The following is a 23149-nucleotide window of genomic DNA, read 5'->3' as shown; positions in this document are numbered from 1 at the left end:
ATTCCCACTGTCAACTCCACACCATCATATTTTTAGAGCTTCTGTATCTCTAGCACTTTAATTTTATCAAATGAAAAAAATGTAATGTTGTAGGTTTTTCCAACAGAAGTAATCTCTGCCCTTCATCAGGATTTTTTTCTACTGCTATGAAAGGAAGAAATCTGAAATGCTTTTAGCAAGGGGGCTAAGCTGTTTCTAAGGACAGTAAATGATCCCTTTTTCCTCCAGGTTATAGACAAAGAAGATCAGGGTAGAAGAAAAATTAATTTACATGGTTTTGACTACAATTTTACTTTTAAAATGGGAAAAAACGTTGGTTTCATCCTTCTTTTTTTTTTTTTTTTTTCCATAGAAAAAGATTGGTTCTCTTTAATAATTAAAAAAGGTTAATGTTTCACAAATATGTTACTGGTATCTCATTTTGCTAACTGGGACAATGCATTTCAGTGGCAGTGTATTTTAACATATGTTTATTAAGTTTTCTCATTTTCACAAAATTTAAGCAATGTTAATATATAATGTGGATCATTTATTACCTATAGTTTGTGCTATTTGTGTGTAAAAGAAGCCTTGGTTGTTTGACTCTGGCCAACAGTCAAACCTCCACACAGATGCTTGTCTACTCCCCTCTCCCACAGGATGGGGAGAAAATGGAAGGAAAGCAAGAAGACTTGTGGATCAGTATAATGACAGGGGGAAAAAAAGCTGTGCATGCAAACAAAGAAAATTAAGGAATTAATTCACGTCTTCCCATTGCCAGGCGGATGGTTAGCAATTTCCAAGAAAGCAGGGTTCAATCATGTGTAATGGTTGCTTGAGAAGACAAATGCCATAACTCTGAATGTTGTTGTTGTTTCCCTCTCTCCCCCCCCCCCCCCCTTTCTTCCCCCAGATTTTATTGCTGAGCATGATGTCATATGGTATGGAATATCCCTTTGGTCAGTTGGGGTCAGCTGTCCTGGTTGTGTCCCCTCCCAGTCTCTTGCCCACCCCCAGCCTACTTGCTTTGGCAGGGCCCAAGTGGGAAAGAGACAAAGCCTTGATGCTGTACAAGCACTGTTCAGCAGTAGCCATAATATTGGTGTGTCATCAACATTGTTTTAAACATAAATGCAAAGCAGAGCACCATACAGACTACTATGAAGAAAGTTAACCTCATCTCAGCCAGACTGAGCACAGCTAGTAACATAAAATCTAGTTAACATGCATAGGGAAGAGAAAATAACTTTCAAAAAATATGCTTTCAATTTGAAACATATTGACTTAGTTAATACAATATTATCTATAGCAGTGAACTGAACTAATTGGTTTGTATTATCATGGGCTTCAAGATTTTAAAACTAGAATCACAGCCTTTCACCTATTTTCTTTTTCATGAATTGTAACAGGAAAATAAGGTTTCCAGTCTTTTAAAATCCTAGTTGTTTTTCAGCTTTGAATGAAGTAGCTGAAATTTTAAATGAAGCAAATATTCACTATGCACCTGTGGAACAATCTGTTCCTGTCAAAAACTGGTATAGCATTTCAATATATCCTGGCTTCAGCTGCTTTGTCTTTGACTTCTCTTTCAGAGATTTGATTTTTCTTTAACACTTCAAATACTACTGAATATTTTTGTAGTTTAAATTAACTGTTTACTAGATTACTACTTTGCACAGAATGTCAGATTTCATATTTAAGTATAAATGGATTGATTTAAAACAAAAATGTCTTTAAATAAAGCAAGATTCAAAAGCAAGTTGTTTTTTTAAATTCTTCTATTTTTATCCACCCTGTATATATCCCTATGGAGATCTGAGAGCCTGGCTCTCTGAAGAAAGAAATTTGATAGCAAGTATAGATACATATAGATATATATTTAAGATGTACAAATTATTCCCCTTTAATTTTTTTTCTTAAATCTGCTAAAGACATTTCCAAGACTCTTTCACTTTTTTTATATGTGAGAGTGAGGTTAGAGTAGTTTAGGATACACAAACCAAAAGTGGATGCTTAGGTGATGTGGTTAAAGGAGATAGATTACAGTTATACTAGACAGATGAGTAGATACTCTACTGAGAATGTCACTTACTAGCTGGCATCCTGCTGTCTCCCCAGTGGGAACTCTCCTCTCTCTGCACACATATCACTATTTATATGTTTTTCTCCTATAGTCGTGCAATCCCTCCATATCTCTTGGCTCCTTATTCTCTTCTGAAGACCTCTCCAGACTTCCCCAGGTCCCCTGTGTCTCCTTGGCCTTCCTGCCTTTCCTTTTATTCATCTCCATATGGAAGTTCTCCCCCTTGTTATTGGTTTGGTTGGTTTGGTTCATCAGAGTGAAGTTGCACCACATGCAAGTGTCACAGAAATAACCATAATTACAATTTAGATCAGGTCAGAACAGAAGCAGTTTATTACTATAACCATAGCAGAGAACACAGAACAGCAGTGTGACAGACTCTGCTAATATGATCTCTGCGCAAATAAGGCCGTTATTTGTGATTGGGCAGGGAGGGGGGAGGAGGAGGACAGGGAGAAGGAGGGAGAAGAGAGGGAGGAGAAGAAAAAGGAGAGGAAGGGAGAGGAGAGGGAGGAGGGGGGAAGGGAGAGGAGAGGGGGGAGGAGGGGGACAGGGAGGAAAGGGGGGAGGAGGGGGAGAGGCAGGAAGTGGAGAGGGAGAGGAGGAGAAGGTAGAGAGGGAGGAGAAGGAGAGGGAGAATAAGAGGGAGAGGGAGGAGAAGGAGAAAGAGGGAGAAAAAGGAGAGGTAGAGGAAGGAGAAAGAGAACAACAGGAAGAGGGAGAAGGAAAAGGACAGAGAGAGGGAGAAGGAGGAGGAGAGGGATAAGGAGAAGGAGAGGGCAAAGAAGAAGGGGAAGGAGAGGGCAAAGAGGAAGGGGAAGGAGAGGACGAAGAGGAAGGGGAAAGAGAGGGCAGATTAGACAGAGAAGGGGAAGAAGAAGGAGTGTGAGAAGAAGGAGAAGGAGAGGCAGAAGAAGGAGAAGGGTAGGGAAAAGAAGGAGAGGGAGAGTTAGAAGTAGAGGGAGAGAAAAGAATGAGAAAGAGGCGAAGGAGAAGGTGAATAAGAAGTGGGAGGAGAATGAGGGAGAGGGAAAACAATGAGAGGGAGAAGGAGAGGAAGAGGGAGAGGAAGGAGAAGGAGAGGGAGAGGAAGGACAAGAAGAGGGAGAAGAAGGAAAAGAAGGAGACAGAGACGGAGAGGAAGGAGAAGAAGAGGGAGAAGAAGGAGGAGTGGGAAGAGAAGGAGAATGAGAGCGAGGAGGAGAAGGAGAAGGAGAGAGGAGGATAAGGAGAAGGAGAGGGAGAAGAAGGAGAAGGACAGGGAGAAGAAGAAGGAGAGGGAGAAGAAGATGAAGAAGAAGAAGGAGAGGGAGGAGAAGGAGAAGGAGAGGGAGAAGAAAAAGGAGAAGGAGAGGCAGAAAAAGGAGATGGAGAATGAGAGGGAGAAAGAAGGAGAATGAGAAAGACAGGGAGAGGGAGAAGGAGAAGGACAGGGAGACGGAGAAGAAGGTAAGGGAGATGGAGAAGGAGAGGGCGAAGAAGAAGGGGAAGGAAAGGGCGAAGAAGGCGGCGAAGGAGAGGGGGAAGAGTAAGGGGAAGGAGAGGGTGAAGAGGAAGGGGATGGAGAAGGCAAACAGGCAGGGGAAGGAGAGGGCAAAGAAGAAGGGGAAGGAGAGGACGAAATAGAGGGAGAAGGGGAAGGCAAGGGCAGATTAGAGGGAGAAGGGGAAGGAGAGGGTGGATTAGAGGAAGATGTGGAAGGAGAGGTCGAGGGAGAAGGGGAAGGAGAGGGAGAGGGCGAGATAGAGAGAGGAAGGAGAGGGAGAGGGAGAAGAAGGAGGAGATGGACAAGAAGGAGAAGGACAGAGAGAAGAAGGAGAGGGAGAGGGAGAAGAAGGAGGAGATGGACAAGAAGGAGAAGGACAGAGAGAAGAGGGAGAGGGAAAGGAAGGAGAGGGAGAGAGAGAAGAAGAAGGAGAGGGAGAGGGAGAGCGAGAGGGAGAAGGACAGGGATATGGAGAAGGAGAGGGAGACGGAAAAGGAGATGGTGATGGAGAGGGAGAGGGAGAAGGAGAGGGAGAAGGAGAAGGGGAGGGAGAGGGAGAAGGAGAAGGGGAGGGAGAGGGAGAAGGAGGAGAGGGAGACGGAAAAGAAGATGGAGACGGAGAGGGAGAGGGAGAAGGAGAGGGAGAGGGAGAAGCAGAGGGAGAGGGAGATGGAGAAGGAGAAGGAGAGTGAGAGGGAGAAGAAGAAGGAGAAGGAGAGGGAGAGAGAGAAGGAGAGGGAGAGGGAGACGCAAAAGGATATGGTGACGGAGAGGGAGAAGGAGAGGGAGAGGGAGAGGGAGAAGGAGAGGGAGAGAGAGAAGGAGAAGGAGAAGGAGAGGGAGAAGGAGAGGGAGAAGAAGAAGGAGAAGGAGAGGGAGAAGGAGAGGGAGAGTGAGATGCAAAAGGATATGGTGACGGAGAGGGAGAGGGAGAAGGAGAGGGAGACGGAGAAGGAGAGGGAGACGGAAAAGGATATGGTGACGGAGAGGGAGAGGGAGAAGGAGAGGGAGAGGGAGAAGCAGAGTGAGAAGGAGAGGGAGAGGGAGAAGGAGAAGGAGAGGGAGAGAGAGAAGGAGAAGGAGAGGGAGAGGGAGACGAAGGAGAAGGAGAGGGAGAGGGAGAAGAAGAAGGAGATGGAGAGGGAGAAGAAGGAGGAGAGGGAGTAGGAGAGGGAGAGGGAGAAGAAGAAGGAGACGGAGAGGGAGAAGAAGAAGGAGGAGAGGGAGTAGGATAGGGAGAGGTTGAATGAGAAGGGGAATGAGAGGGAGAAGGAGAGGGAGAATGAGAAGGAGAGGGAGTAGGAGAGTGAGAGGGAGAAGGAGTGGGAGAGTTTAGAGGAATTTTTAAAGGACTGTGGACATATGTTACCATTGTCTGGGTTGGACAGCCCAGGCCTGTTAGTTAAAACTGCAGAGCAACTTTAAATTGCCCTTGAAACAAGCAGTGTGAGAAAGAAAACAAGCTATGCACAAATAAGAAGCCAGGTGCAGAGCAAGTCCTGGGAAACGCAAAATCAACACACTCTCATCAGCACACTCTGATCAGGTGCCTGCAGCATGCTCACCGATTATCGACACGGATGCCCGTGTGACCAGAAACTTTTATCCAATCACCTGTGTGTAAAGTCGTGTGAGCGGTTGGTCTAAGTTATAAATATGACCTGTTTTTTAATAAAGGAGCATGGCATGTAGGCATATTGGTGTGATTGTTGTGACTTGGCCGACTCTCCACTGGGGATCCTCTTCATCTGGCACCTGAACAGGGACCCATTTATTCGCTTAAATGTGGTTCGCTTAAATGTGGTTCGCTTAAATGCGGAGGTCTCCGTGCATTGGACCCGAAGGGACATTGTCCGATTAGGGAGCTGGAGGTTGGAGGCGGGTGGAACCTGGAAGGCGAAAAGCGGAGTCCAGAGTTCGGTGTAGAGCTGCAGTTCACACCCCTGCACGTAAGACCATGAAGAATAAAACACGGCAGGGCTCTCCACTGATATCCTCTCTGAGAGAGGTGAGAGCACTAACGAAGACCACGACGAAAAAAAAACGCGGCAGGGCTCTCTGCTGATACCGTCTCTGAGAGAGGGGAGAGCTCTCAGGAAGACCGGGATGGAATTAGACGTGGCAATTAAGCTCTTAACTAGTATCCTCTTTAAGAGAGGGGAGAGCACTAAAGAAACAGAAGTGGATGCTTTAGTTCGCTGGGCACGAAAAAAGGATAAGATTCCCGAGCCCGCGTTATTGTTTAGTATTATAGAATGGAGAGTACTGGGAAATTGCCTCTGGGATATTACGATCGAGGGAGGTAAAGAAGGAAAAGAAGCTAAAGCGTTAAGAGCTATGTGGCGGTCTATAATTAACACTCTGGAAATTATGAAGGCAGAAAAGAAAGTAGTGGCAGCAGCTACAGAAGCGTTGGGAGGAGATGTGGTAGAAAAGCTGATAGAGCAGAAGGGTGATTCACCTAAGCCTTCTCTCTTGGCTACATTTTTCGGAGTTGGGCATACTCGTCCTATGAAGGGTATGTCTGCCCCTGCATGTTCAACAGTGCTGGAGTTTTTAGATAAGACAGCGGGCAAACCGGAAGTTACTCCTCGGGGGTCTGTTGTAACTGAGCCGAAACCAGAAGAGTCTGTTGAGCTTCCCCAGGAAGGAGGAGCAGCGAGTCATGCTGCACCAATTGGAGCTGTGGGTGGAGCAAGGCCAAAACGGAGGGTGGTGACAGCTCGTAGGTCAAATTAAGGGGGACAAAAGCGCCGTCCGATGTCGTATCCTCCTCTTCCTGAAACATCATTGGACGAATTTGAGGAGGAAGGCGGGGAGAAACTTTGTGATAACAATACAGAGAAATCTTTACAGGAGGTAATAGATAAATTAAGAAACCCGGAAAAGCGAGTTGAAATGAACCTGCCTACTACTTCAATCCCTGTAGTTCCTCCAGTTAGCCCAACTACCCCGTTGATGCTGAACTCGAGAAAAGATCCAATTCTACAGCGTTGGTCTGGTGGTGTTTGTGATGCTATTTTGGAGGGTGACTGGCAAGTGACTAACTCGTTAGATTGTCCAGTAGTGGTTAATAATCTTGGTGCACAATGGGAGCCGCATGATTGGAAAATATTGCAACAGGCAAAGCAAACGGTAACTACTCATGGTCTGCGTTCACAGGCTGCACGACAGATCATACAGTTTATTACATGATTTATGGAAGGTTAATGATCAGATGTTGGCGAAGGGAGTGTTGCAACCTGGTCTTCCAACTCCTACAATGATCCCTCAGAATTGACAAATTGTTGTGATAGACTAGAAAGATTGTTCCTTTACGATTCCCTTACATCCTGATGACACGCAAAGATTTGCATTCATTCTGCCACCAATAAACCGTGCCGCTCTGGTCAAACGGTATGAATGGGTTGTTTTACCACAAGGAATGAAGAACTCTCCTGCGATGTGTCAGACTATTGTAGATTGGGCACTTGTTCCAGTACAACAACGTTGGCCTCACGTCCTGATCTACCATTATATGCACGATATTTTATTGGCCGCTGAACAGGGGATTTCAGATGATCAAATGAATTGGCTTGTTGACCACCTTCTATCATGTGGTTTGATTGTGGCACCTGAGCATATTCAACGTTTGGACCCATGGAAATATTTGGGCTGGCTCATCTCAGATGCTCAAATCCAGCCACAGAAGGTAACTCTTACTACACAAATAACTAATCTGCATGATGCTCAAAGGCTTTTAGGAGACCTACAGTGGGTTCGAAATATAGTTGGCCTCACTAACGATGATTTGCAATGGCACCAAAGCCAACAGTCCTCGAACTTGTTCACCAGAACAGTGGGCTGCCCTAGAAGTTGTGTCCCGTAAGATTCAGACTGGCTGGTGTGGTCGCCAAATGGCGAATCATCCGTTATCCTTTTTGGTTTGTAATGTTGCCACTTCACCTTTTGCCCTTATTTTGCAATGGCAAAAGAAAAAGGGGGAAAATACGGCGATCGTTTTTGAGTGGCTGTTTTTGCCATCGCAACCCAGACATCGTATTTTAAGTCGTCCTGAAGCAGTGGAGGCCTTGGTGAGAAAAGGAAGAGACAGGATTGTTGAAATTGATGGGACTGAACCGGCAGATATCAGTATTCCAGTCCGTGGTGATGATTATGAGTGGCTCCTGAGACATTCAACAGCCATACAGGAAGCCTTGATGGGCTATACAGGTGTTGTACACAACAACCGGCCAAAAGGACCTCTCTGGAAGATGTTAGAACATTACCAGTGGATTGAGAGACCGTTATGCTCAAAAAGACCAGTTGATGGGCCAACGGTGTTTACAGATGCAGGATGAAAGATGAAGAAGGCTGTGTGTGTATGACAATCTGATAATCAGTGGCAGAAACAAGTGATCACCAGTGAACCACGGGACAACCTTCAAACCTTAGAACTGAAAGCAGTGTGTTGGGCATTGGGAAGCTGGAACGACACACCTGTAAACATAGCATCAGACTCATTGTACGTAGTTGGTGTAGTACAGCGCATTGAAGATGCCTTGTTGAGAGAGACAAAGAACCAACATCTTGGTGAAATGTTTATACAACTGCGTAGTACTCTTCGACAGAGAAAAGATGAATTTTGTATTATGCATATTAGAAGGCATCAGTGGACCATTGGTTTGGGCGAAGGAAATGCTAGAGCTGATGAAGCAGTCATCTGTCTGGCAATAACTTCGCCAACAAATAAGTTTGAAGAAGCTCGTAACAGCCACGAGATGTTTCATCAGAATGCAAAGTCTTTACATCGACAGTATCAAATACCCGTAGCAGATGCAAAGGGTATTGTCCGCTCCTGTCCTCAATGTAGTCATCATGGACCTGGTTTAGGGGTGGGCACTAACCCAAAAGGTCTGAAGGCACTTCAGGTTTGGCAAATGGATGTAACACATGTACCTGACTTTGGGAAGCTTAAGTATGTGCATGTCACAATTGACACCTATTCTCATTTTATATGGGCCACTGCACAAACCGGTGAAAAGGCGTTACATGTGGAGAGACACTTAATGTCTTGTTTTGCTGTCATGGGAGTACCTGTAGAAATACAGACAGACAATGGTCCGGCGTATAGTAGTCAACGAGTCGCTAGGTTTATGACAACTGGGGGAATTAAACACGTTAAAGGGATTCCTCACTCCCCAACGGGGCAAGCAGTTGTTGAAAGGGCAAACCGTACCCTGAAGAATTATCTTCAGAGACAGAAAGTATCGCAGGACATAGATGTAGCTAAAAGGTTGACTGAGGTGTTGTTTACCTTAAACTATCTCTCCCTTACAGAGGGTAGAGAGGGACCACCTGTTGTTATACATCACCAAACAGCACGAGGGAACCAAACAACTACAGTTCCTGGTTTGAATGTTCTGTATAAAAATATGGCTTCAGGCATATGGGAAGGACCTAATCCGGTGTTATTTATCGGTAGAGGTTATTTTTGTATCTCCACAGATAAAGGACCTATATGGGTCCCTAGCAAGTTTGTGATCTGTATGTCAAGATCAGAAGACGGAAGAGAAGACTCAGAGCGAGCAGACGGAATAAACTGTCTATGTTGTAAGGGATGTAACCCACGGGTATTGTGCCAATGTATGCTATGTGGGGTAAAACGGTTCTGTAAGCCAAAGCTTAAACGTAAATGGTGTAAAGAGTGTATGTGTTTGATTAGTAACCGGGCATGAAGCAAGAGAAAACATACGACTACTGTAACACCATGCTGATTGGAGACAGTATACATCATCAGAATCTGTGAAAGCACAGATTTGTGGGGTAGAATGTAAAAAAAAAAAAAAGGTGGAAATTGCAAGAGTAAACATGTGGACTTGGTTTGCGTTGGTTTGCAGTCTTGAATTTTTTACCCATTGGCCAAAGTACTTTTGACATCTTGCCTAGGAGAAACATATGGGTGACATGGGCAAATATCACGGGAGTAACAGACTTTTATTTAAGTCTGCAAGAAGCAGACAACCCCTTTAGAACTTGTTAAATTGGTATTCCCCTGCAAGAGAATGAAACAAATTTTGATGGTTTTTGGAATGTTAAAACAGTGGATCTGACTTCCAATCAGAATGGTACATGCATGAGTCCTAATGGGCAATATGTTTGGCCTTCTATGCGTAATGCAGCGTGGCACAAGATGATTATTGAGAATTTAAATCAGCCACATCATTTACCTTTGCAGGAGTTAGACCTATTGGGTAGCATTGTACCTGTTGAATACGTTAATGTAACTGCAAATGTAACACCATGCTAGCAAAGTTCTTATTGCCTTCTTGTTATACTTTACACTTCTTTTTTCAATTATATCTCTAAGCATTGTTAACATAGCATTTTCTTTTTCTGCACCCATATCAATTAGTCCCCATCTACATTGAGCACCAAAAGTTGCTGTTTGAGTTAAGATAGACAACAAATATTACAATACACCCACATCAATGTTGTCAACAGCTCTCCTATCACAGTGTCTGTTACGGGTCACAGGTTCTCCCACTTGTCTCAGCTATGCTGGGCACCAGTTGTTGTAGTCTGAATCCAACTCAGCCTCACACAGAGCACCAATTGCTGCAGCACAAACTAGTAGGCTGCAACAAGGCTTTCATCATCAGTCAGATTCTACTGTCCATGCTGTATCTCCTTCCTCCAGAAACCAGACCACCCTGCTACCCCATCCAACCCCCTCTCCCACAATCCTCAGGGCTATTTAACCACTTAGTGGGAACGAGCTACACCTGCACATCATCCATGTCAATCAACCCACTGCCTCTGAGACAAGGCCACAGCTGCATACCATCAATGCCAATCAACCCACTCCCTTCATTCCTCTACAGCTTACTTTTAGTTTCAGTCCAAACAAAGGTCTGTCTTTAAGTATCAGCTAACAGATCTTTTCACCACATTTTCTGTTGTTACAGAAGATATGCTAAATTATCTTATCTTAATGCTGCAAAGGCAGCGAATAAGACCCACCAAGGGACAATTCAATTGTATGTATGAATTTAAATAAAACATATTTTCTTTTGCCTTTTTGTGAAAACAACCACAAAACATTGATTGCTGTATAATTCTTGAAATTAATGCCAAAGGAAGACAAGAAAAATGTCAAATGGTAGAGAAAAAGGGTGTGTCAATGCTGTGACACTTTTCCATTCACACCAACATCAGGAGCACTTCCTGTCAAGCAAATGCATCTGAACTGAATGTCAGACTTGTGTATCTGAGATCAAAATCTGATTTATCTGATTGCGTAAGGCTGCAATACCCTATAGCAACAAAATGTAATCCCTCTCACCTTGACTGTAGGTTATGGAATGGGTTTTGGTTGAATGTGAATAGGTGGCAATGATGTAGTAACAGTCTTTTAACCTCCCCATTTAAAATTGATATGTACTAAAGCAGGCCTATGAAAAAACCAAATCCATTTCTGGGCTGCAAATGGTTACTTCTCTAAATGTTCAGTAGTTCTGACTTAAACTGGCATCTCAGTCAGATGTCATAAAAGCTCAAGAACTTGATGAGCTAAGATGTAATCAAAATCTCCTATGTCAGATAATAAATGTAGTATTAGGTTGGTTTAGAAAGACAATGTTACCTTAAAAGATACCATCTAGCCAAATAATTTTAAAATAAATTTGCAGTCTGTGACATTTCATGGAAATCTGGTAATGTAAACATGACAATAATCTTTAGCAACAAAATCAAAACTGTGGAAGGACTGGAGACTGACTATCTTTTTCATATCTACTTTCAAGTAGAAGGGAAAGGAGGATTTACCCTAAGGGCAGGTATTCAAGTAGATTCATTTTTAGAAGTTTTCAGAAGTATTAAATATGAACAAACTCAGCTTCCCCATCCCTTTTGCAGTGAAAAGGAATATAGTACTCAATGCTCAAATAAAAACATGAAAAGCAAGTCACAAAAAAAATGGACAGATAAATTAGACCCCCAAGAAATATTATTGACTGAGAAGATAACTATGGAAATCCAGTGGCACTGACTTAGTGATTGCTAACATGCTTGCATGTTATTAGCCACTCAAAGAATGTTAAAGGTTTCAACTATAAAGTACATAATCAGTAATGTGAGGCACCCTGTTTAAACATTTCTTAAATGGATATTTTCATTATCATCATAAAACATAATGACTAATTTTATATCAAAATAACTCAGTCCCAAAACTATCATTGTGCTAGAACAACCCTTTTGCTCTTTTGTAGTAGTGGATAATCCAGAACCACACAAATGGTTTCCTTGCTAAATAAGGAAAGCCTTCAAAGTATTTCAACACTGCAGCTAAAGGAGTGATTGCAGTGTGGGGAAGAACTTTAAGATACCTTTTATCTATGTAGCATGGGGAGAATAGCAGTGACAATGTAGAGATATGGATGTGAGTGGAGCCCCCTGCCCCATGACCTTATCCCAGTTGCTAGCCCACAATGAATTTTGTGCTACTGCACCTTCAACATTATTGCTGCCTGTGCCAGTTAGACTAAGTCTATGCCTTTCCATGCTGCATTAACATTTTTATTTTTCTGTTCAAGCATACCCTGATTTTGTTATGCTTCTTGTCCAGGGCATCTTATTCCATTCTACTTCTTATGTCCGAGTAAGCTGAAAATATCTGTCTTTAGATAATGTGTTGCATAAAGGATTGTTTATCTTGTTTAATTTGACATATTTGTTCATAGATGGGTCTGAGTTCTTCCAAAGACTGATGGCTGGTGATAGAGTAAACCAAAACGACAAACCTCTCTGCCCAACTCTCTAGCCTGTCCAGGTCTGGCTGAATGGCAGCACAGCCTTCCAGTGAATCAGCCACTCCTCCCAGTTTTGTATCATCAGCAAACTTGCTGAGGGTACACTCTGTCCCTTCATCCAGGTCACTGATGAATAAATTGAACAGGACTGGACCCAGTACTGCCCCCTGGGGAACACCACTAGATACAGGCCTCCAGCTAGACTCAGTGCCATTGATCACAACTCCCCAAGTTCTGCCATTCAGCCAGTTCTCAGTCCACCTCACTGTCCACTCATCTAACCCACACTTCCTGAGCTTACCTATGAGTATATTATGGGAGACAGTGTCAAAAACCTTGCTGAGGTCAAGGTAGACAACATCCACCGCTCTCCCCTCGTCTACCCAGCCAGTCATTCCATCAGAGAAGGCTATTAGGTTGATGAGGCATGATTTCCCTTTGGTGAATCCATGCTGACTATTCCTGATAACCACCTTTTCCTCCACATGCTTCAAGATGACCTCCAGGATGAGCTGGTCCATCATCTTTTCAGGGATGGAGGTGAGGCTGACCCGCCTGTAGTTTCCTGGGTCCTCCTCCATGCCCTTTTTGAAGACTGGAGTGACATTGGTTTTCCCCCAGTCCTCAGGCACCTCTCCTGTCTTCTATGGCCTTTCAAAGATGATGGAAAGTGGCTTAGCAATAACATCTGCCAGCTCCCTCAGCACTCAAGGGTGTATCCCATGGATTTGTGAGTGTCAAGTTTGCTTAAAGTGATCTATAATATGATCCTCCTTGACCAAGGGAAAGTCTTCCTTTCTCCAGACTTCCTCTATTGCCTCCAGGGTCTGGGAAACCTGGAGGCTAGCCTTGATAATAAAGACTGAAGCAAAGGCAGCATTCATTAACTACTCCTCCTCTGTGTCCCTTGCACCCACCTCATTCAGCAGCAGGTCCACATTTTCCCTAGTCTTCCTTTTCCTGCTGATGTACTTGAAGAAGCCCTTCTTGTTGTCCTTGACCTCCCTCACCATATTTAATTCCAAACAGACCTTAGCCTTTTTTGTCGCATCCCTGCATGTTCTGACAACATTCTTATGTTCTTCCCAAGTGGCCTGTCCCTTTTTCCACATTCCGTAAACCTCCCTCTGTTTGAGACTTGCAGTAGCTCCTTGATCATATATGCAGGCCTCCTGCCCCCTTTGCTTGATGTTTTACTCATAGGGATGCACCTATCTGCAGCTTGGAGGAAGTGATGATTGAATATTAGCCAGCTGTCTTGGACTCCTCTACCTTCCAGAGTCCTAACCCATGGGATTCCTCCAAGTAGGTCCTTGAAGCAGCCAAAGTATAGCTCTTGTGAAGCCCAGGGTTGCAAACCTAATTATTGCCCTGCTTCCTCCACACAGGATCCTGAACTCCCCTATTTCATGGTCACTGCAGCCAAGGCTTCCCCCAAATTTCACATCCCCAACCAGTCCTTCTTTGTTAGTACAACATCCAGGAGTACAACTCACCTCGTCAACTCCTCCACTGCCTGTGTCAAAAAGTTACCATCAATGCTCTGCAGAAACCTCTTGGACTATGTGTGCCTAGCTGTGTTGTCTTTCCAGCAGATATCAGAGTGGTTGAAGTTGCCCATGAGAACCAAGGATTGTGAGGCTATCTCCAATTGTCTGTAGAAGGCCTCATTGATTTCCTCTTCCTGATCAGGTGACCTGTAATAATAAGTGGTGTCCCTCAGGGGTCCATACTGGGACCAGTAATATTCAATATCTTCATCAATGACATAGACAGTGGGATTGAGGGCACCCTCAAAAAGTTTACAGATGACATCAAGCTCAGTGGTGCAGCTGACATGCCTGAGGAAAGGGATGCCATCCAGAGGGACCTGGACAAGCTCAAGAAGTAGGCCCATGCCAATCTCATGAAGTTCAACAAGGCCAAGTGCAAGGGCCTGCACCTGGGTTGGGGCAATCCCCAAAATCAGTACACACTAGGGGATGAATGGATTAAGAGCATCCCTGAAGAAAAGGACTTGGGGATGTTGGTGGATGAAAAATTGAACATGAGACAGCAATGTGTGATTGCAGCCCAGAAAGCCAATCACATTCTGGGCTGCATCAAAAGAAGCATGGCCAGCAGATCGAGGGAGTTGTATCTCCCCCTCTACTGCACTCTGGTGAGACACTACCTGGAGTACTGCATCCAGCTTTTGGGTCCTCAGCACAGGAAACACATGGACCTGTTAAAGTGGGTCCAGAAGAGGGCCATGAAAATGGACAGAGGACTGGAACATCTCTCCTATGAATACAGGCTGAGAGTTGGTGGTGTCCAGCCTGGAGAAAAGTAGGCTCTGGGGAGACCTTATTGCAGCCTTTCAATAAGGTGCCTTATAAGAAAGACAGAGAGACTTTTTGCCAGGGCCTACAGTGATAGGAGAAGGTATTACAGTTTTAAAAAGAATTAAATTTAAAGAACTGAATCTGTCTAGGGATGTCAAAGACAACAGGAAGGGCTTCTGTAAGTACATAGGTGAGAAAAGGAAGACTAGGGAAAATGTAAGTCTAATCCATGTGACTGAAAGCCCAACCAGAAGAGGTGTTTTCAGCTTACACATAAATTTGAAAGAAATAAGATTCCCTAGACAAGAAGGATAACAAAGTCAGGGTATGCTTGAACAGAAAAATTAAAACGTTAGTGCAGCATGGAAAGGCATAGCCTTAATCTAATTGGCACAGGCAGCAATAACTTTGAAGGCAACCATTTCACATAATCCCTTCCATACAGTAGCTAGCAAGGTATTTCAGTCTGCCATCTCAGTGCAGGTAGAGGATGGAGATCCATGCAGCATCAAAGACACAAGGATCACAGAAGCACCTGAGAACAGTCACATAGGAATTCGTGCTTCTTCCCAAAAAAGTTGGCGGGATCAATAGCCCAACTGAAGTGCATCTACACCAATGCACGCAGCATGAGCAACAAACAGGAGGAGTTTGAAGCCATTGTACAGCTGTAAAACCATGACATAGTTGCAATCACAAAAACATGGTGGGATGACTCACATGACTGGAGTGCTGCAATGGATGACTATAAACTCTTTAGAAGGGATAGGCAAGGAAGGAGAGGCAGTGGGGTACCCCTGTATTTTAGGGAGTGTTTTGACTGTCTAGAGCTTGATGATGGTGACAATAGGGTTGAATATTTATGGGTAAGAATCAGGGGAAAGGCCAACAAGGCAGATATCATGGTGGGCATGTTCTAGACCACCCAACCAGGATGAAGAGACAGGTGAAATATTCTATAAGCAACTGGGAGAAGTCTCCATAATCGCCAGCCTTTGTTCTCATGGGGGACTTCGACTTACCAGATGTCTGCTGGAAATACAATACAGTGAAGAAGAAACAGTCTAGGAGGTTCCTGGAGTATATGGAAGACAACTTCCTGACACAGCTGGTGAGTGAGCCAACAAGGGAAAGCATCCTGCTGGACCTGTTGTCGTAAGGTTATGCAGGGAGTAAATTCAAAGAGCCAAAGCCCAACTAGAACTAATTTGACTACTGTCATAAAAGACAATAGAAAATGTTTCTATAAATACATTAACAACAAAAGGAGGGCTAAGGAGAATCTCCATCCTTTATTGGATGCAGGGGGAACATTGCCACAAAGGCTGAGGAAAAGGCTGAGGTACATAATGCCTTCTTTGTCTCAGTCTTTAATAGTAAGACCAGTTGTTCTCGGGGTATTCAGTCCCCTGAGCTGGAAGACAGGGATGAGAAGGAGCAGAATGAAGTCCCCACAGTCCAGGAGGAAATGGTTAGTGACCTGCTACACCACTTAGACACACAGAAGTCTATGGGTCCAGATGGGATCCACCTGAGGGTACTGAGGGAGCTGGCAGAAGTGCTCACCAAGCCACTTTCAATCATTTATCAACAGTCCTGGCTAACCAGGGAGGTCCCAGTTGACTTGAGGTTAGCAAATGTGACTCCTATCTACAAGAAGAACAAGAAGGAGGATCCAGCAAACTATGGGTCTGTCAGTATGACCTCAGTGCCAAGGAAGGTTACAGAGCAGATCATCTTGAGAGTCATCACACGGCACGTGCAGGACAGCCAGGTGATCAGGCCCAGTCAGCATGGGTTTATGAAAGGCAGGTCCTGCTCAACTAACCCGATCTCCTTCTATGATGAGATGACCTGCTTAGTGGATGAAGGAAAGGCTGTAGATGTTGTTTATTTGGACCTTAGTAAAGCCTTTGACACCATCTCCCACAGCATTCTCCTGGAGAAACTGGTTACTCATGGCTTAGACAGGTGTATTCTTCGCTGAGTAAAAAACTGGCTGGATGGCCAGGTCCAAAGAGTGGTGGTGAATGGAGTTACATCCAATTGGCAACCAGTCACAAGTGGTGTTCCCCAGGGCTCAGTATTGGGGCCAGTTCTGTTTAATATCTTTATCAATGATCTGGATGAGGGAATTGGGTGCATCCTCAGTAAGTTTGCACATCACACCAAGTTGGGCAGGAGTGTTGATCTGCTTGAGGGTTGTAAGGCTCTGCAGAGGGATCTGGACAGGCTGGACTGATGGGCTGAGGCCAAGTCTATGAAGTTCAACAAGGCTAAGTGTTGAGTCTTATATTTGGGTCACAACAACTCCATGTACTGCTACAGGCTTGGGGAAGAGTGGCTGGAAAGGTGTCTGGAGGAAAAGGACCTGTTGGTCAACAGCCGACTGAACATGAGCCAGCAGTGTGCCCAGGGCCCAGGTGGCCAAGGACAATAGCATCCTAGCTCGTATCTGAAACAGTGTGGCCAGCAGTACAAGGGAAGTGATCACACACACACACGTATTTGACACTGGTGAGACCACACCTCAAATACTATGTTCACTTTTGGGCCCCTTACTACAAGAAAGACAAGGTGCTGGAGCATGTCCAGAGAAGGGCAATGAAGTTGGTGAAGGGTCTAGAGAACAAGTCAAATGAGGAGCGGCTGAAGGAACTGGAGTTGTTTAGCCTGGAGAAAAGGAGGCTGAGGGGAGACCTTATTGCTCTCTACAACTACCTGAAAGGAGGTTGTAGGCAGGTGGGGGTAGGTCTCTTTTCCCAGATAAGAAGAGACAGGACAGGAGGAAACAGCCTCAAGTTGCACCAGAGGAGGTTTAGATCGGATATTAGGAAAAATTTCTTCACTGAAAGGGTTGCCAAGCATTGGAACAGGCTGCCCAGGGAAGTGGTTGAGTCACCATCCCCGGAGGTATTTAAAAGACATGTAGGCATGGCACTTAGGGACATGGTTTAGCAGTGGACTTGGCAGTGTTAGGTTAATGGTTAGACTTGATGGTCTCAAAGGTCTTTTCCAACCTAATTGATTCTATGATGCTATAAATGAATCAAGTTCCAACTGAAAAAAACCCCCAAAATAAAACATTTAAAGCCTTTTGTTTCTATTACTTCCAGAACCTTGCCACTCTAATGGTTTAAACCTTGCAGTGGAAATGTATTTACAACCCACCTATATCAAATCATTCTTTTGTCTTCTCAGGAATGAAGATAAATAGCTGTACATTGCAATTATTGCCCCAGATGTTCAGTTACATAGGGCCATTGATTTGTAGCTGTGTATTTGAACCTTTTCTGTGTTTTAACATTTATTCATGCAAGACCCCTACAAATGCAGTGTGAGATATAAAATGAACCCTGTAGGAATATCACATTTCATAGTTCCTGAATGATGGCACAGATGGCATTCCACAAGAACTGGGTACTACTGAGTAAAGTACAGCTGGATTTCCTTGGAGGGCAACTCCTGAAAAATGAAGTCTATAAGTCAGAAATAAAAAAAACCCCAAAGCACAAAGAAATCTGAAGCCAAAATAGCCATCTGATCAAGAATTAAAAAAACTTGGGATCTAAAACCATTCTAGACACAATAAATTGTAAACCCTGGCAAAGGTATAACAACAATCAATTGTAATGGCTTCATTTATATGGAAGAATATGTGGCACGTGCCTATACATATTTGCATTTATAGATATATACATATTCATGTATAATTAAGCACTTACAAACCCAACACATTTCAAAAATACTTTAAAGATAATTACATCAAATCTTGGTGCTCCATTCTGAGCTCAACTGGCTGTGACTGATTGCTGCAGCATATTGAACATCCCACAGTTTATGGAGAACACAGCAAGAAAGGAAGTATTATCAGCTCTGAATTAATGTCACTCACAGACACACAGAATGGCCCTTTGTGATTTATATTCTTTCTTTTAATTCAATAACACAAACTACTGAATAAATAAAATATTGCCAACTTGAGAGTGGAATACTTCAGTTATATTTGTTTCAAAGAAAGCAACACCTGGTGTTATTTTATTCAGACTCAACACTTGTATATCCTTTCATCACATAAGGTAAAATGTAGCTTTCATTTTAAAAAAATGCAGCCTTTCCTTAAACTGCTGCAATGGCAATGGTATAAATTAAGGCAAATTTCAGCACATTCAGGTTTAATGAGAGACAGTTAAAAGAAATGTTAAAAGCCATTATTAACATCCAAGAACACTGAAAAATAATGTTATCTGGTCAGTATGGATGTGACCAGTTTCTAGCTTCCTTTCCAGCCCAACTTATAACGTGCAATGTTCTCTATATATACAATTATACAATTAGATCAAATCTTGCAGTCATAATTCATGCAAAGCTCTATTGACTTCAGTGGGAATTTTGCCAGAGTGAGGATTGTGGATTTTGGCCAAAGGAAATAAAGATCTCTAATTTCAGCATAATGCAATGTTTGTTATATGAGGTGATGTAGAAAAATGATGGAAAAAAATTTACCTGTGAAGGAACAGAAAGCTCCAAATGATCTTCAGTTTCTGTCTGTCATTACATCAGCTGTTTGCCCTCTCTGCTGTGGGTTTTCTCGACCAAAAAGGTGTCTGTGTTTTAATCAAGGGGCTGTAGCTCCATCATCTGCTGCTTTCCCTTGTGTACTGTGGTGGCTTTTGTCTGCTGTGTGCTGTTTGCACTCTTGCAACTCTGCTACTCTCCTGCTTTCTCCACAAGTATCTGGGCCATGTTTAATGCTTTTGTTGGCTTGATTGTAGCCTCTCTCACTTTCTGCTTTTATGGATGGACTGACTCCAGCCTCTGCTGATGCTACTGCCTAAATGGCAACTGCAAAGCTTATCTAAGTTTTTTACTGCCACCTACTGAAAAATTGTGGAATATGTATATGTATGTATATAGGCTGTAATTTTCTGGATATCTCACCAAATATAGTACATTTTTACAATTAATATTTAAGTCATCCAAATATTTAGTAGTTTATAATTTAAAGCTGTAGTTTGCATTAATCTGTGTGCATACTTCTCCTTTTCTTTCAGCAGCTAAATATGGAACAAGCCTGTTCCTTTAACTTTAGAAAGCTTATAAAGCCTATGGTTAGGCTAATCCCCACTGGGCATAAACAAGCATAGCCCCATCCAAGACATTGGGGCTGTGCTCATTTATATTAGCTGAGAAATTGGCCCCTTAGTTCTAAACTTTGTTTGAAAAAATATGTCATAAAAAAAGCTTTAGTCTAACACAGCCCCTCAAAATTACACTCACCTGAAGCAAATTAGTTACTTTTTTCTGGTTTTTTAGATAGCAGAATAAAATATTTTTCTTGGGTTTTATAAGCAAACATAAAAAAGCAAGTATGTACTTTTTCCATCCTTAACGACAATTTATTTTTTTAAAATCTAAAGAAAAAAATCTAATCTCTCCTTCAGCTGTTTCTTTTTAAAGCAGCTTCTAGAAACACTCAGAAGTGGTTTCTTTTCCTAGACTACAAATTGGGTCAACTGGGGATGCTTGAACCCCCCTCTCAAAAAAAAAATAATTAAGATCTCTTCATGAATCTCCAAAGGAAGGTGAGGGAAGATGATATTTTTATATCCCAGTAGCAGGAGTATCAGTTACCTTAAGCTCACAACACATAGCCATAGCTGAGTAGAGTCATGAAATATAGGGCTCTGTTTTCATCTCTCCACTGCATCCTGCCATAGCATGAGATGTTGGAAAGCCCTGCTCTGCGGAGGACAGGTGTTACCCAGCACCCCAGCACAGTGGTGAGGAAAGCGTTCAATTTTTAGGCTTGCTGTGATTGCTGAGATAAGAAAGGGTTGAGTAGTGTCCTGGTTTTGGCTGAGATGGAGTTAATTTTCTTCTTAGTAGCTAGTACAGTGATGTGTTTGGGCTATGATGTGAGAACAATGTTGATAGCACACTGTTTTTAGCTGTTGCTGGGTAATGTTTATGCTAAGTCAAGGATTTTTCAGTTTCTTGGGCCTTGCCAGCAAGAGGGCTGGAGGGGCATGGGAAATTGGGAGGGAACACAGCCAGGTCAGCTGACCTGAAGCAGCCAAAGAGGTATTCCATACCATGGGACATCATGCTTGGTGTATAAACTTGGAGGGTTAGCTGGGGTAGGGGGGATTGTTGCTTGGGGACTTGCTGGGCAAGTCAGCGGGTGGTGAGCAGTTGTACTGTGCATCACTTGTTTTCCTTTCTCCCTTTTCCTTTGGTTTTTATCCTTTTTCCCCACCTTTCCATTATAACTATTATTATTGTTATTGTTCTTATCTATTTATTCTGTTTAAATTATTAAATTGTTCTTATCTCAACCCTTGAGTTTTACATTCCTTTCTGATTCTCCTCCCCACCCCTCCGGGTTGGGAGGAGTGAGCAAGCGGCTGTGTGGTGCTTGGTTGCTGGCTGGAGTTGAACCATGACAAGCAGATAGTTCACCACAGCCAATATGATTTGTTTAATTCCACTTTCAGTAAAGGATGACTTTGTTTTGCTTGGTTTTACAAAACATTAATTATGTTAGCAATATCACTGAACACAGAAATGAAAAGGTTTCTCCTTTACATGTACATTTTATAGAATAAGTCTATTAGGATACATGATGACTTGGCTAATATAACCTGAGGAGGTAATTTGCACTAGTGTGAAGGTCTGGTACAGGTTAATCCTGACCACTGTTTCTACAGGTTCCCTGAGACTAAGCCATGGATCAAATCATGTGCCTCTCTAAGTCACAGGCCTGCTTGTCCAGCCTGGAATCAAAGCTCTGTCTTTGGTTTTGCCATGAGTTCTGAGCAATAATATAATATTTCTGTGTGCTTAGAGGATTGGGTACTCTAGTATCTTGAAGCCAAAAAGACAAGGTATTGATTGTGATAAGACTGATTACTGCAACACAGCAAAGCTTAATCTGTGAACTTTCTTATATTGCACAGGGATTCAGTCTGTGTTTTTTCCTGGTACTGCCCCATGGTAGTATGAGTGCAATATGTGTCTGTACTACTTCTGAATTCTACGAAGTTTTTCTGTAGTTACAAAAAATGCATCTTCTCAGTATAATACTCTCATAGTATCATAGTATTGTGTGGTGATTACTGCCTATCATGATGCAGAGAAGATACAGTGTCAAGAAAGATGAAGAACATCACTGGTGGGAAATTCTCTTTGGATGAATAAATATTCACCTAGGATTGCTCATGCTGCACCTGCTGAACTTTTACAGACAGTCTCACTTCCTCACAATGTGAAACTACCAATATATAGATGATATTCTGATTGGAGGGACTTCCCCTGAAATAGTGGGAGAAGCAGCAGCATCAGTGTGGCAAGTACTATATAAAGCAGAGGTTGAAGTTCCACCTAAAAAGTGCCAGGGACCAAGCAGACAAGTAAAATTTTTAGGTACTTGGTGCACTGCAGGTAGTGCAGCAATTCCACTGGACACCCTAAGTAAAATAGAACAATTGCAGATGCCCCAATCTAGGAAAAAATTACAACAGCTTATGGATACTTTAGGGTGCTGGAGGAAATACCTCCCTAGTTTTTCTATTATTGCTTGCTCACTGTACCCACTTTTATGAAAGGGAAAATCGTGGGAATGGAAGCCAGAACATGAAGGGGCAGTCAAAATCCTAATACAGGAATTAAAGACATATCAGTCACTGGGGCCAGTACACCCTAGTGACCCTATTATAGCAGAATGGGGTTTTGCAGAACATGGTACTTATTGCAATCTATTCTGAACCAAGCCAACTGGGCCCAAAAGGCCTTTAACATTTAGCTCAACTGCATTTAAAGAGACAGAACAGAGATACTTTGAGTGGGAAAAGGGACTTTTGCCTTTAGTCCAAGCAATTAAACAAGTTGACCCACTAACTAGAAGGGGTAACCAATCTGGAAAAACCCTGCCGAGACTTGTATTGTTTTCCCTTTCTAGGAACAATACTGGGAATGATACTGACACACCTGCCCTGGAGATTGGGTTAACCATTGGAGGATTGCTTATCCTTCTCACAGGAGTAATCATCACCAGCATGGACCAAATTTAGTTCACAAAAGCCTGACACATGTGGTGGAGACCCTAACTTCTTTTATTTATGCTAATCAATACAGTAACTATAGTACATTCTGCACTATATGTTTCTCAATTATGGGTACAATCTACTGTAGCAGCAATTATAAGGGAAGGCAATGAGGGCACCTTGCCCACTGAGATTCAAAAAGGATTTCCAGTCTTGGTGGTATCTAGTTAATTTCACTTATGACCCCACCAACTTTAAAGCCACAGTTTTTGTTTTGACAATAAGCAATGCCTCAGTGTCCATCATATACCCAATCATTGCTCTGGGATTAAATCACAATGGAATTGCACTCCATCTGTTAAAACATAGAGTATGGGCCCAACAAAATGGGAAAAAATTGCAAACTGTTGATATTGATGCATGTGTTGTATGGGAGCAACAAG

The sequence above is a fragment of the Falco cherrug genome, assembly GCF_023634085.1.
Source record: "Falco cherrug isolate bFalChe1 chromosome W unlocalized genomic scaffold, bFalChe1.pri SUPER_W_unloc_1, whole genome shotgun sequence".
Taxonomy (NCBI): domain Eukaryota; kingdom Metazoa; phylum Chordata; class Aves; order Falconiformes; family Falconidae; genus Falco; species Falco cherrug.
This window is presented reverse-complemented; position numbering follows the sequence as displayed.